Below are 11,402 nucleotides of genomic sequence, written 5' to 3' on the forward strand. Positions count from 1 at the left end.
AGCATATGATTCACATCATTTTCACACTCATCAAACCATTCAGTGACCTCTCGTGCCCTATGGATGGGGGCATTGTCATCCTGGAAGAGACCACTCCAATCAGTATAGAAATGTTTCATCATAGGATAAAAGTGATCACTCAGAACAACTCTGTATTGATTTGCAGTGACCCTTCCCTCTAAGGGGACAAGTGGACCCAAACCATGCCAGCGAAATGTCCCCCACAGCATAACAGAGCCACCGGATCCCCTCACTGTAGAGGTCAAGCATTCAGACTTGGACCATTTTTTCTTTAATTTGTCACCCCTCTGTAGGGGTCAGTAGTGTTTTGTGTACAGGAAGGAAAAATTTTAGTGTCTATAAAACCCATTTTGAACATCTTTTCTCCGGTGTAGTGTATTGGATGAATGATCTTATATTGTATGAGCTGGATGTTCAAGTTAATGGATTGAGAGAAGATGTTTTTGGAGATTTGAGTCCAGAAGTCGGCACTGGGGTTAATATGTATAACCTGTTCCAGTTTTTTGGAAGGGTCAGATGTGGAGATTATCTTGTAGATTAGTTTTTTTTTTTACCTGTGCTGTTGATTAGGTTTGATTGTAATGATTGTAATTCCAAGTTAGATGATTTGATGTTAATTTTGATTTGAATGGAGGACTTTACCTGTAGAAATTCTAGAAAGTGATTCTCCCCAATGCCGTACTTCTGGACCAAATGAGGGAATGTGATCAGAGTGTTATTCAATCAATCAATCAATCCATTTTTATTTATATAGCGCCATATCACAACAGAAGTCATCTCAAAGCACTTTTCACATAGAGCAGGTCAAGACCGTACTCTTTAATTTACAGAGACCCAACAATTCCCCCATGAGCAAGCACTTGGCGACAGCGGTAAGGAAAAACTCCCCTTTAACGGGTAGAAACATCAAGCAGACCCCGGCTCTTGGTGGGTGGCCATCTGCTTTGACCGGTTGGGTTGAGAGAGAGAAAGAGAGAGGGAAAGGGGGAGGGGGGACAGAAGAAAAACAATCACAACAACAACAACAAGCACAAGCAGCAATAGCCAGGGAAGGATGCCATCAGGACTGTGAAGGACCGCGAAGGTTCGGCCCGGGACTCAGGTTTTCCTGTGAGATGAGAAAGCACAAAAAACTCCGGGGAAGAAGCAAAGTTAGTGACATGCATTGATGTTACATGAATGTATACAGATGGAGAGGAGGAGGAGGAGAGAGGAGCTCAGTGCATCATGGGAAGTCCCCCAGCAGTCTAGGCCTATAGCAGCATAACTAAGGGCTGATCCAAGGCGAGCCTGGTCGGCCCTAACTATAAGCTTTATCAAAAAGGAAAGTTTTAAGCCTACTCTTAAACATAGAGAGGGTGTCTGCACCCCTGACTGAATCCGGTAGATGGTTCCATAGAAGAGGAGCCTGATAGCTGAAGGCTCTGCCTCCCATTCTACTTTTAAAGACTGTAGGGACCACCAGTAAGCCTGCATACTGGGAGCGCAGTGTTCTAGTGGGATAATACGGTATTATGAGCTCTTCAAGATATGATGGTGCCTGACCATTAAGGGCTTTGTAAATTAGGAGAAGGATTTTAAATTCTATTCTAGATTTTACAGGAAGCCAATGTAGTGAACCTAAAATGGGAGAAATGTGGTCTCTTTTTCTAGTTTTAGTCAACACACATGCAGCTGCATTCTGGACCAGCTGGAGCGTCTTTAGAGACTTGTTAGGGCAGCCTGATAATAAGGAATTGCAATAATCCAGCCTAGAAGTAACAAATGTGTGAACTAGTTTTTCTGCATCTTTTTGGGACAGGATGTGCCTGATTTTTGTGATATTACGTAAGTGAAAAAAGGCAGTCCTTGAGATTTCATTTATGTGGGAGTTAAAGGACATATCCTGATCAAAGATAACTTCCAGATTCCTTACGGTGGTGCTGGAGGCCAGGGTAATGCCATCCAGAGTAGCTTTATCATTAGATAATGTGTTTCTAAGGTGTTTAGGGCCAAGCACAATAACTTCAGTTTTATCTGAATTTAGTAGTAGAAAATTGCAGGTCATCCAAGTCTTTATGTCGTTAAGGCATGTTTGGAGTTTGTTTAACTGATTGGGTTCATCTGGCTTCACTGATAAATATAATTGGGTGTCATCTGTGTAACAATGAAAATTTATGGAGTGTTTCCTAATAATATTACCTAAAGGAAGCATATATAAGGTGAATAGAATTGGTCCAAGTACAGAACCTTGTGGAACTCCGTGTCTAACTTTTGCCTTCACGGAGGATTCATCATAATATCATCCTGATAAATAGGACTTAAACCAGCTTAATGCAGTTCCTTTAATGCCAATTAAATGTTCCAGTCTCTGCAAAAGGATTTGAAAGATGTTTGAGATGCATAATAACTTAAATAATAAAGACTGATCTTATGATGTGTAGTTTTTGTTTGGATTCCAGTGATGTTTATGCTTTGTTGCTCCAGCTGTACCCTAGCAGGGTACAAGCACTGTACCTTTGAACATAGTACATTTTTGTACCTTCTTGTCTGTACCTCTAAAAGAACATTTCTGCACCCCTAGAGACAAAAATGTACCTTTATGTCCTGGTACAAAAATGTATCCATTGGAAAGGTACAGAACTGGTACCTAATGAGGTACAGCTGGAGCGACGTCATTTTGTACCTTTATGAGGCAAAAACATAGCCTTAAATTCAGAGACAAAAACATTTACAATCATTCACCAAAATTTATTTGAATAACAATTAGTTTACATCTTTTAACAAAATCAATATTTCACATGTAAACCAATTCGTTTTCGTGCATTTCAATCAATGCATTTTTCTACTAGAACTGATTTGTCCTTAACAAGTTCCAGCACATAGCAATAAGCAGTCTGTTTCAACATTAAGCTGAAGCATAGGACCTAAGGAGCCATTCACTAATCACTGAGTGAATTAAAACTCCATTTCACAACTTGGTTTCACACATAATGTAACAAATTCAATTCAATTCAATTTTATTTATATAGCACCAAATCACAACAAAAGTCATCCCAGGGCACTTTTCACACAGAGCAGGTCTACACCGTACTCTTAAATTTACAGAGACCCAATAATTCCCTCATGAGCAAGCACTTGGCGACAGTGGTAAGGAAAAACTCCCTTTTAACGGGAAGAAACCTCATGCAGAACCCGGCTCTAGGTGGGCGGCCATCTGCTTTGACCGGTTGGGTTGAGAGAGAAAGAAGGGAGGGGTGGGGGCAGAACACCAACAGCAACAACAATAGATACACGACAACTACAAACAGCAGTGAACTGAAAGAAAGTCATGTTTTTCAGGTGTGGTGGATATAAAATGTTGAAAGCAAAATACATACTGAAGGCTTCATCAAGGCCTGTGCACTGACACACGCCTCCTCCATCTACTTTCACCACACTGAACCCTCTTCCAGTGATCACCATTTTCCACTCATTCCCCCTACACAAAAGAAAAACATGCAAAAAGAGGAGATTACAACTTTTAACCAATAAGTAAATTAATTACTTCATTGGCATTTTTATTGCAAGTGAATCAGATTTGTCAATGTTATGTTAGTATGGCAGGCCAATTTTACATTTAATAGCTAGACTGGAAAAGTACAAAATACAATGTGCCTTGTAAGAATGACATTATGGATATAAACAATTTGTATTATGAAAAATGCAATTTCAGATATCTTCAATTGGAATTATGACTAGTAAAAATGCAATTTCAGATATCCACAAATGTATTGTGGATATCTGTTGGATAGGATGCCATTTTAACATAAAAAGTGCTCATTGACTATCCACAATTACATTTTAGATATCCATAACTCCTAGTCAAAATTGTATTCTCACTAGTCAGAATGGTAATTAAAGATATCCACCATAGCTTTCTTACTAGTAGAAATTGTATTTCAGAGATATCTACAACTTTGATCGTGCTATTCAAAAATACATTTAAGGTATCTAAAAATCTTTAAAAAGTATAAGTGGCTGTTTTAACATTTAATAGCTAGACTGGATATTTATTGCAGATATCTCTAATTCAATTCTTCCTAGTCAAAATGAACATATATTGTTAACCTTAATTAATCATTTGGGCACCAACTGTTGGATCTGTGAGGAACACAGTTGATTATTTGCAAAAATGATCAATTATCAAAGATAATTAACTAATTATAACAATTAATAGAATTTTTAATATGAATTAACAAATATGGGGCACCACCTGGAAACCGGGACCAATAACCAAACAATGTAGTCTCATAAATGGGAGTTCACCTAGAATGTTAATATCTGAGAGATATCAACGTTCAAGGGTGAACAAAGAAGGGTTGAATTCGAGCTCTGACTCCTTCAATCAACCACTTTTCACAATATGTTACACACGATAATGACAAAAGAACTTCTCTTTAAAGATATAACAGTGTTTATTAAACTTAGCAAAATTAACAAAGTTAACAAATACTTCATTCAATAAACAACTATTCTAAAATCTAATTCTACCAAACAAAACACAACAGCTACGTACAGGGTTGGACACATGCAGGGGAATGCATGTGTGTGTGTGTGTGTGTGTGTGTGTGTGCGCGCGCGCGCGACAAGATGGTGGTGACGGGGCCTGACGTGATGACGTTGTCGGTCTGTGACGCAGACATGACTATGGGAGGAAGTCACGTCACGCGAGAACCGAATGGCGGAAGTATGGTGGGATCTTGGTTAGACAGAAGCAAGATGGCGCCGCCTGGTGGTTGGCGTCTTGCACTCACCCAATTCAGTGCAAAACACATGTGTCTGATGGCGGATAATAAAAGACAAAGCAAGCATTATCTGACCATCAGATGTACAAAAAGATGTCGGTGCGTGTATGTGTGTGTGTGCGCGTGTATGTGTTAGTCAAAAGAGAGAGAAGAAGGAGAGAAAGTGATCGTGAGAGGGAGAGAAGCGGTTCCTTTGTCCACAGAGAGCACACGTACGGACGGCAGTCTGTGACGCACGTTGTCTAGTTTCTGATCAACAAAGCAATTTACTTTCTCACTCACCATGGTACAAACACAGCGGTAGTCCTGAGCGGGACAAACACAAAACAGTCACAAACACAAAACAGTCTAGCATGGTGAACACAACAAAACAGGCAGCAAACTTAAAATACTCCTCAGATTAAAGCAGAGAAAAATGGACTTGGCGGTCCGTCAACTCACACAACAAAACAATACCAATAAAGCTAAAAAGCTAAATGCTAAACAACAGCAATTAATGCTGAAAAGAGCACACAACTAACACTGCCCAGACTTATGCCTCTTACTTGGCCGCTTCAGAAAGCGAGCAGGGTGTATGTGTGGTCCGTCTTTCTGTCTGGCTTTGTCCTTGGCTCAGATGCAGACGGTGGCCGTTCTCGCACAGTCGGCGAAAATCATGGCAGCTGGCTCTCAGCGGCGTGGCGAAGAGAACAGCTCAACTCGGTGAAGAAGAGAGGAGCGTTTCTTCCTTCTCAAGGGAATTTGAGGACGCTGGTTGCAGCAGCGGTCTCTCTCGGATCCAGGAATGTGTTTAGGTGAACACGGGCGAAGTCTCGTCTCGTCCGGCGAGGGGAGTCTTCGATGAGGGGAAAACACGTGCGTGGGGTACCCCCTTTAGTCAAGCTGACTCACAGAGGAACAGAAGTTACCCCTAGCTCAGTGACATGGTAAAGGCGTATGCTTCAGAGCACGTTCAGTTTTTAAAAGGGGCAGTGTCATGGCTGCGTCATCAGGACGCTCCGCTGCACAGGAGCGTCTCCGCCAATGAGAGACTGTATGTTGACTGTTTCCAGCATCCTTGGAAATGGAGTTTGCAATGGACTCCCATTTTCTGTAAGGAGCATTTTGGCGCTATTCCTTTGACTCGTAGATATCTGAGATGGGAGTTTCTCCTAAATGGAATGGTAAATGGACTGTACTTGTATAGCGCCTTTCTAGTCTTCTGACCACTCAGAGCGTTTTTACACTACGAATCACAGTCACCTATTTACACACATTCATACACTGAATGGGTACAGGGGCTACCATGCAAGGTCCCAACCTGCCCATCAGAGGAAATCTAATCATTCACACACATTCACACACTGATGGCACAGCCATCAGGAGCAATTTGGGTTTAAGTGTCTTGCCCAAGGACACATCGACATGCGGACTGGAGGAGCCGGGAATCAAACTGCCAATTTTCTGATTAGTGGACAACCCGCTCTACCTCCTGAGCCACAGCTGCCCTGGTAAGAATTGTACTGCAGATATCCAGAATGTTCACTCTGGATATCCAAAATGTAATTGTGGATATCTGAAATTGAAAGCCCAATACACATGAATGGCAAAAGCGACATCATTTGTCCTAGGAAGAATGATGTCATAGATATCTGAAATGACAATTTTGGATAGGAAGAATGTCATTGTGGATATCTGAAATGTTCATTTTGATTAAGAAGAATTGAATTACAGATATCTGCAGTAAATATCCAGTCTAGCTATTAAATGTTAAAACGGCCACTTATACTTTTTAAAGATTTTTAGATATCTTAAATGTATTTTTGACTAGTACAATCAAAGTTGTAGATATCTTGAAATACAATTTCTACTAGTAAGAAAGCTATGGTGGATATCTTTAATTACCATTTTGACTAGTCAGAATACAATTTTGACTAGGAGAAATGCAATTCTGGATATCTAAAATGTAATTACAGATACAAATGTGGTTTCATTAAATGTTAAAACAGCTTGCCATAATATTAGAGCCTCTTGTGTACAGTATAAGCACTTCCCGGGGATCAGTCCTGAAGTTTGACAAAATTTTTGATGATTTGCAGCACCTAAGATAAAGACATTTTTCATATATTTATGTATTTTATAGCAAAGTTCTATTGAAAATTTCCTGTGAAAAGACATATGGGCTTTACACTTACGCTATATTTTTCATACCTAACTCATTAAAACAAGCAAACAAAATATTAATACGGCCGAAGACTAAATTAAGCATAATTCCTGAATCCAAGCAATATTTTTCTTTGCATGTATTTACATGAGGTCTACCAGTCAGAATTGTAGGACAATACAGATGCCTACCTCTCGCATAGTGATGACTGTTCAATCTTTTCTCTGAAGATGGATGGCAAGAGGATAAGCCTGGCCCTTAAGTCGATTCCTGTAATGCAGAAAAATATCCTACTTTCACAATCACATACATTTTAAAGTGTGTAATGTGGTAATTACAGATTTATTGTCAGGTTCATTAGCAAGGTGACTGTCAAAACACCAACAAAGCCTTCCCTGAAGTGATGACAGAAGCTGCTTGTTACAGGATGTATTTGGTCAACTTGGTGAAAAAACTATAAAATATACATGAAGACATTATTATTGATATTCAGTATATCACTGTGAATAGCTGATAAAAAGCCTCAAAGCCTGTGGGCTTTACAGACTATACTAACTCAACTTTTAGAAAATCTTATTTTACTTGTTTTCAGTGTGCAACAATTGACATTCCTTCAATTTCCCAATATCCAAAGTTATTACATAGATTGATAACACTCTCCTGTAATATTTATGGGGCTAGAACAGTGGCAGTTAATTTTTGCCATTGAAAACAAAACCTGAGCTGAAAAAGGAACACTTTTATTGGAAAAGGCTGTATTGGCACTGAAACAATTATTGGCACAAAAAAACTTCCACTGTAAAATTAATTTTAAGAATTTTGATATATGATATAATTCCTTTTGGAAGATAAATGTTAATAACAATTAGTTGGTCTGAATGTAAAGTGTAGTGAAGTGAAGCTTCATGTTTTTACTTATTTCATTGTATTTTAGATGTTTTCACCATACTTACTCCAGTAGGTGTCCTTAAGTACATGGGTATTTGTTGAGTACATCCTCCACGGGCATCCCTTCCATGATTTCACAACAATTCCAGGAGAATGCTTGTGCCATGCGATCTTTGACAGTCAAGATTTCTGGATGTGTCTTCAAGTACTCTGTAGCACGTTCACATGGGTCTGAACGGACGTTGAATCCTCCCCTACACACATTTCCTTTGGCAAAAGGGCAGAGACAGATACATTCTAAAAGTCCGCACAATCATTGTACACTAAGGTGCTTTGGATAAAAATATCCACTGAACTGCATGAACAATTTGAGACCTAGTGTACAGTTGTTGTATATGCAAAAAAGATAAAATGTCTATTAAATCTGCCTCATATTGTCTTGCACTAAGTGAAAAAGTAAAAGTGATTAAAAAACATGAGAATAAATTATTGTAACGTCCCTTGATAAGCAGACGATGAGACGTTAGTCAGTTTTTGCTGCAACTTTATTGCGCACTACAACACAGGCTACCGTGGGCTGTAGCCAATGCCAAAATGACAAAAAGACCTGCCATGAACTCTACACTAGCTTAGACTTAGCCTATCATAACACCAAAGAAGAAAGAACAACCCCCCCTCCCCACTCTCAGCCAATTGCAGGTGTGTTCTCTCCCACTGGTCACTTTTACAGGTAGCTCACATGACACAACAGGCTTCACAGCATCTAAGCTGACAACATGTTCACTGACAGCCTGGGAATATCAGTACTGCAAACTCAACAGACCATATGTCTGAACTAAACGAACGTTTCTTACAGTAACAATCATAACAATTTAACACTAACATGAACACAGTCTGTTACATTACATTGCCACGTGGCAATGGACTGACAAACGTTAGATTAGCTGGCTGGAATGGGTTGCACTACTCAAGTCTGCATGGGCTCCATGAGGGAGCACCAATGCATAAAATTAATAAATACAGAAAAACAAGTCCCCATGGAGAATTGCAAAGAATGTTGAATGAAATGGGGAAAATACTTCATAAAAAATAAAATAAAATAAAATGGGGAGTAATGGTGATGGCAAGTGAAAGCATTTCAACTCTGCTACACTATAGTTAGCAACTTGATTAGATGAACAAAATCACTCTCAAATAAAAAGTATCCTGTCACAAAGTTTAAGTCACTTGATTAAAATACCAAATCATTCTGAAATAGCTAATGAGAGTGTAGCCTATCTAGCAACAAGCCGTAAATGTAGCTAGCTAATGTTAAGTTACAGTATCCTGAGTTAGGCTTGTTAAAGTTGGCTAGCTAGCTAACAATAGCATGAAAAACATTAAGGTCCAGTTACTTACCCCTGAATTTTCTTGTCTCTTCTTTGTTTAATTTTATATTCCATCTTCAATTATTTTTTTAATTAGTCCATCATCCGCTTGACAAAGCAGTAAAAACTAGAAAAAAAACTAAAAACTAGCTGGATATTGGACCAATGGCCAAAAAAAGTTTCTAGCTTCCGAGTTTGCTTCTGCATTGTGCGGCCCACTGAATATGCGCAGTAGTGTTTCCCCTGCTGGCCCTGCCCGCGAGTTCCCGCTGGGCCAATAAACTTTACATTGTGGTGATGTCACAGATTTTTAATTCGCTTTTCTCGGCTCGAGGAAAGTTTTACAAATATAAAACCACCATGGATCAAAAGTTCATAATAGAAAGACTCATAATTGACATTGTTTGCAGTTCGAAGTGCCCTCTTTTACAATGGTGGTCTATGGGAAAAATGCTTTTTGGGCCGCAGGGGGATTTTTCGTTGCAATACCATTAGTGACCACTGAGAAATATTGGCTGCATGGCTGAGAGGCAGCGCCCTATCCAGCTCTTATTATATATCTATGTTAGGAACACAATGGGGGATGAACCGGTTTGAACCAGTTTAAGCTTGTACAATTATGTACCCTTTTCTGTCAGGAATGATTTTGTACCTTTAAAATAAAACAAAGGTCCACAGCTATCACCTTAAGGACCATTGCTGTACCTTACAGGATACTTTTCTGACAAATGTACCTTTAGGTACAGAAATTATACCCCTATTTCTCTGTGTGTGTCATTCGAACTAAATATTTTACTCGACAATATGTTGCAGTTTTACAGAAAAGAAAATAAACAACCCGACATCTTGCACTTGCGTCATCACTAAAGCGAGCGAAAAAGCACAGGGTGGGTTACTTCCTTGAAACTTCAAAATAAAAGCACCTCTCTATGTCCGTATCTCTAAACAGTGTATTTTAAACATATTGTCCATCGTACTATTGAACAATTACCATTACCAGTTTTCCCATGAATTCTCAGATTTACTATAAATACTCTAAGTGTAAATACTGTAAATAGTATATTTTTAACATTTCTTTTATATATTATTTGAACAATTACATATTAATTGGTTTATTTAATTACTTTAAACCAAAGAAGTCACAACAACATGTGTGCATGTGATGGGACCCAGCAATTACATTACAACACTAGTCTGTAAAACAGATACAATGAAATCCTTCAAAAAACTAAACGCCAATCCTATTTCTCTGATATGGCCTGCAGTGACAGCAGGTGTGTCTGTCTGCAGCCACATCCACTGTGGCTTTGCATGGCTTTTACACTTTCCACAACAACCATCACCACAACCTGATTTTGTGTGCGTCTATGATGACAGTCTATGATGACAAGAATGCTGTCTCTGTAGCCTGGTTTTCCACCGTTGCTAGGTAACAGTGTGGGGTTTTGCCCACATAAGAACACAGAGCCTCAGAACTTGTGTAAGGGTGTGTGAGTGTATGTGTGTGTGTGTCATGGCAGTGAACAGCACTGTCTTTCAGAACAGCAGCCACACACTTACAGACTCTTGACACGTTTCTCCTCATCTCTTTCTTCCTCTCCATCTGTGGAAACCACCCTGGCTAGTTTAGGTGAAGATTTTTAGGGGGAGTTTTTTTATGTCTTATTTGACTAAAGCAAATGAGTATGCTATAGACAGATCCTGGTGGCCTACGGATCAATGAGTACCCCTTAAAGGTGCTTTTTTTTTAAAGAAAACAATATGAAGCTCAATGGCTTTCGAGCTCCATAACCAGGTGAAACCTTGGCATAGCATCTAATTGGCATACATGTTGTTCCATAACAGCATGTGCTGAGAACATCACCCACTGACAGTCCAAAACACCTACAACATGCAAAGGCTCACCGAATGGCGTTGGGTTGTAACCACTGCTTGTCAAGACCAGTCCTGAATAAAATGTGCTAATAAATAATTTGACTTGACTTTCAACATGAAGCAGCAGTGGTTCTACACCAAGGTCCTTCCTTTCTGAACTCCACACTCTACATGTACATCTAAGGGTGAGATCAGTCACCCTAAGAGGGAATTCATTTTCACCAGCTCATATCCACAATTTCATTCTTTCAGTCACTACCCAAAGCTCATGGCCATAGGTGAGTGTTCATTTAAGTTCATTTACATTTTGAGCATTATTTTCCATTATTGCAACGCATTTGC

The 11,402-nt window shown here is 39.4% G+C and overlaps 1 long non-coding RNA gene across 2 annotated transcripts; it reads right to left on the bottom strand.

The window, feature by feature from the left end:
* Nucleotides 1-6,779: 6,779 nt before the first annotated feature.
* LOC121909236 lies at nt 6,780-9,526 on the bottom strand. 2 transcript variants are annotated; one of them, XR_006099397.1, is made up of 4 exons: nt 9,217-9,526; nt 7,884-8,085; nt 7,122-7,200; nt 6,780-6,868 (listed from the first exon to the last, which is right to left on the bottom strand). It is a non-coding gene; the product is annotated as an uncharacterized LOC121909236 (long non-coding RNA). The 2 variants fall into 2 exon arrangements; XR_006099396.1 differs by having other exon boundaries at nt 7,884-9,526.
* Nucleotides 9,527-11,402: the final 1,876 nt, after the last annotated feature.

Source organism: Thunnus maccoyii, chromosome 12, assembly GCF_910596095.1.
Source record: "Thunnus maccoyii chromosome 12, fThuMac1.1, whole genome shotgun sequence".
Taxonomy (NCBI): domain Eukaryota; kingdom Metazoa; phylum Chordata; class Actinopteri; order Scombriformes; family Scombridae; genus Thunnus; species Thunnus maccoyii.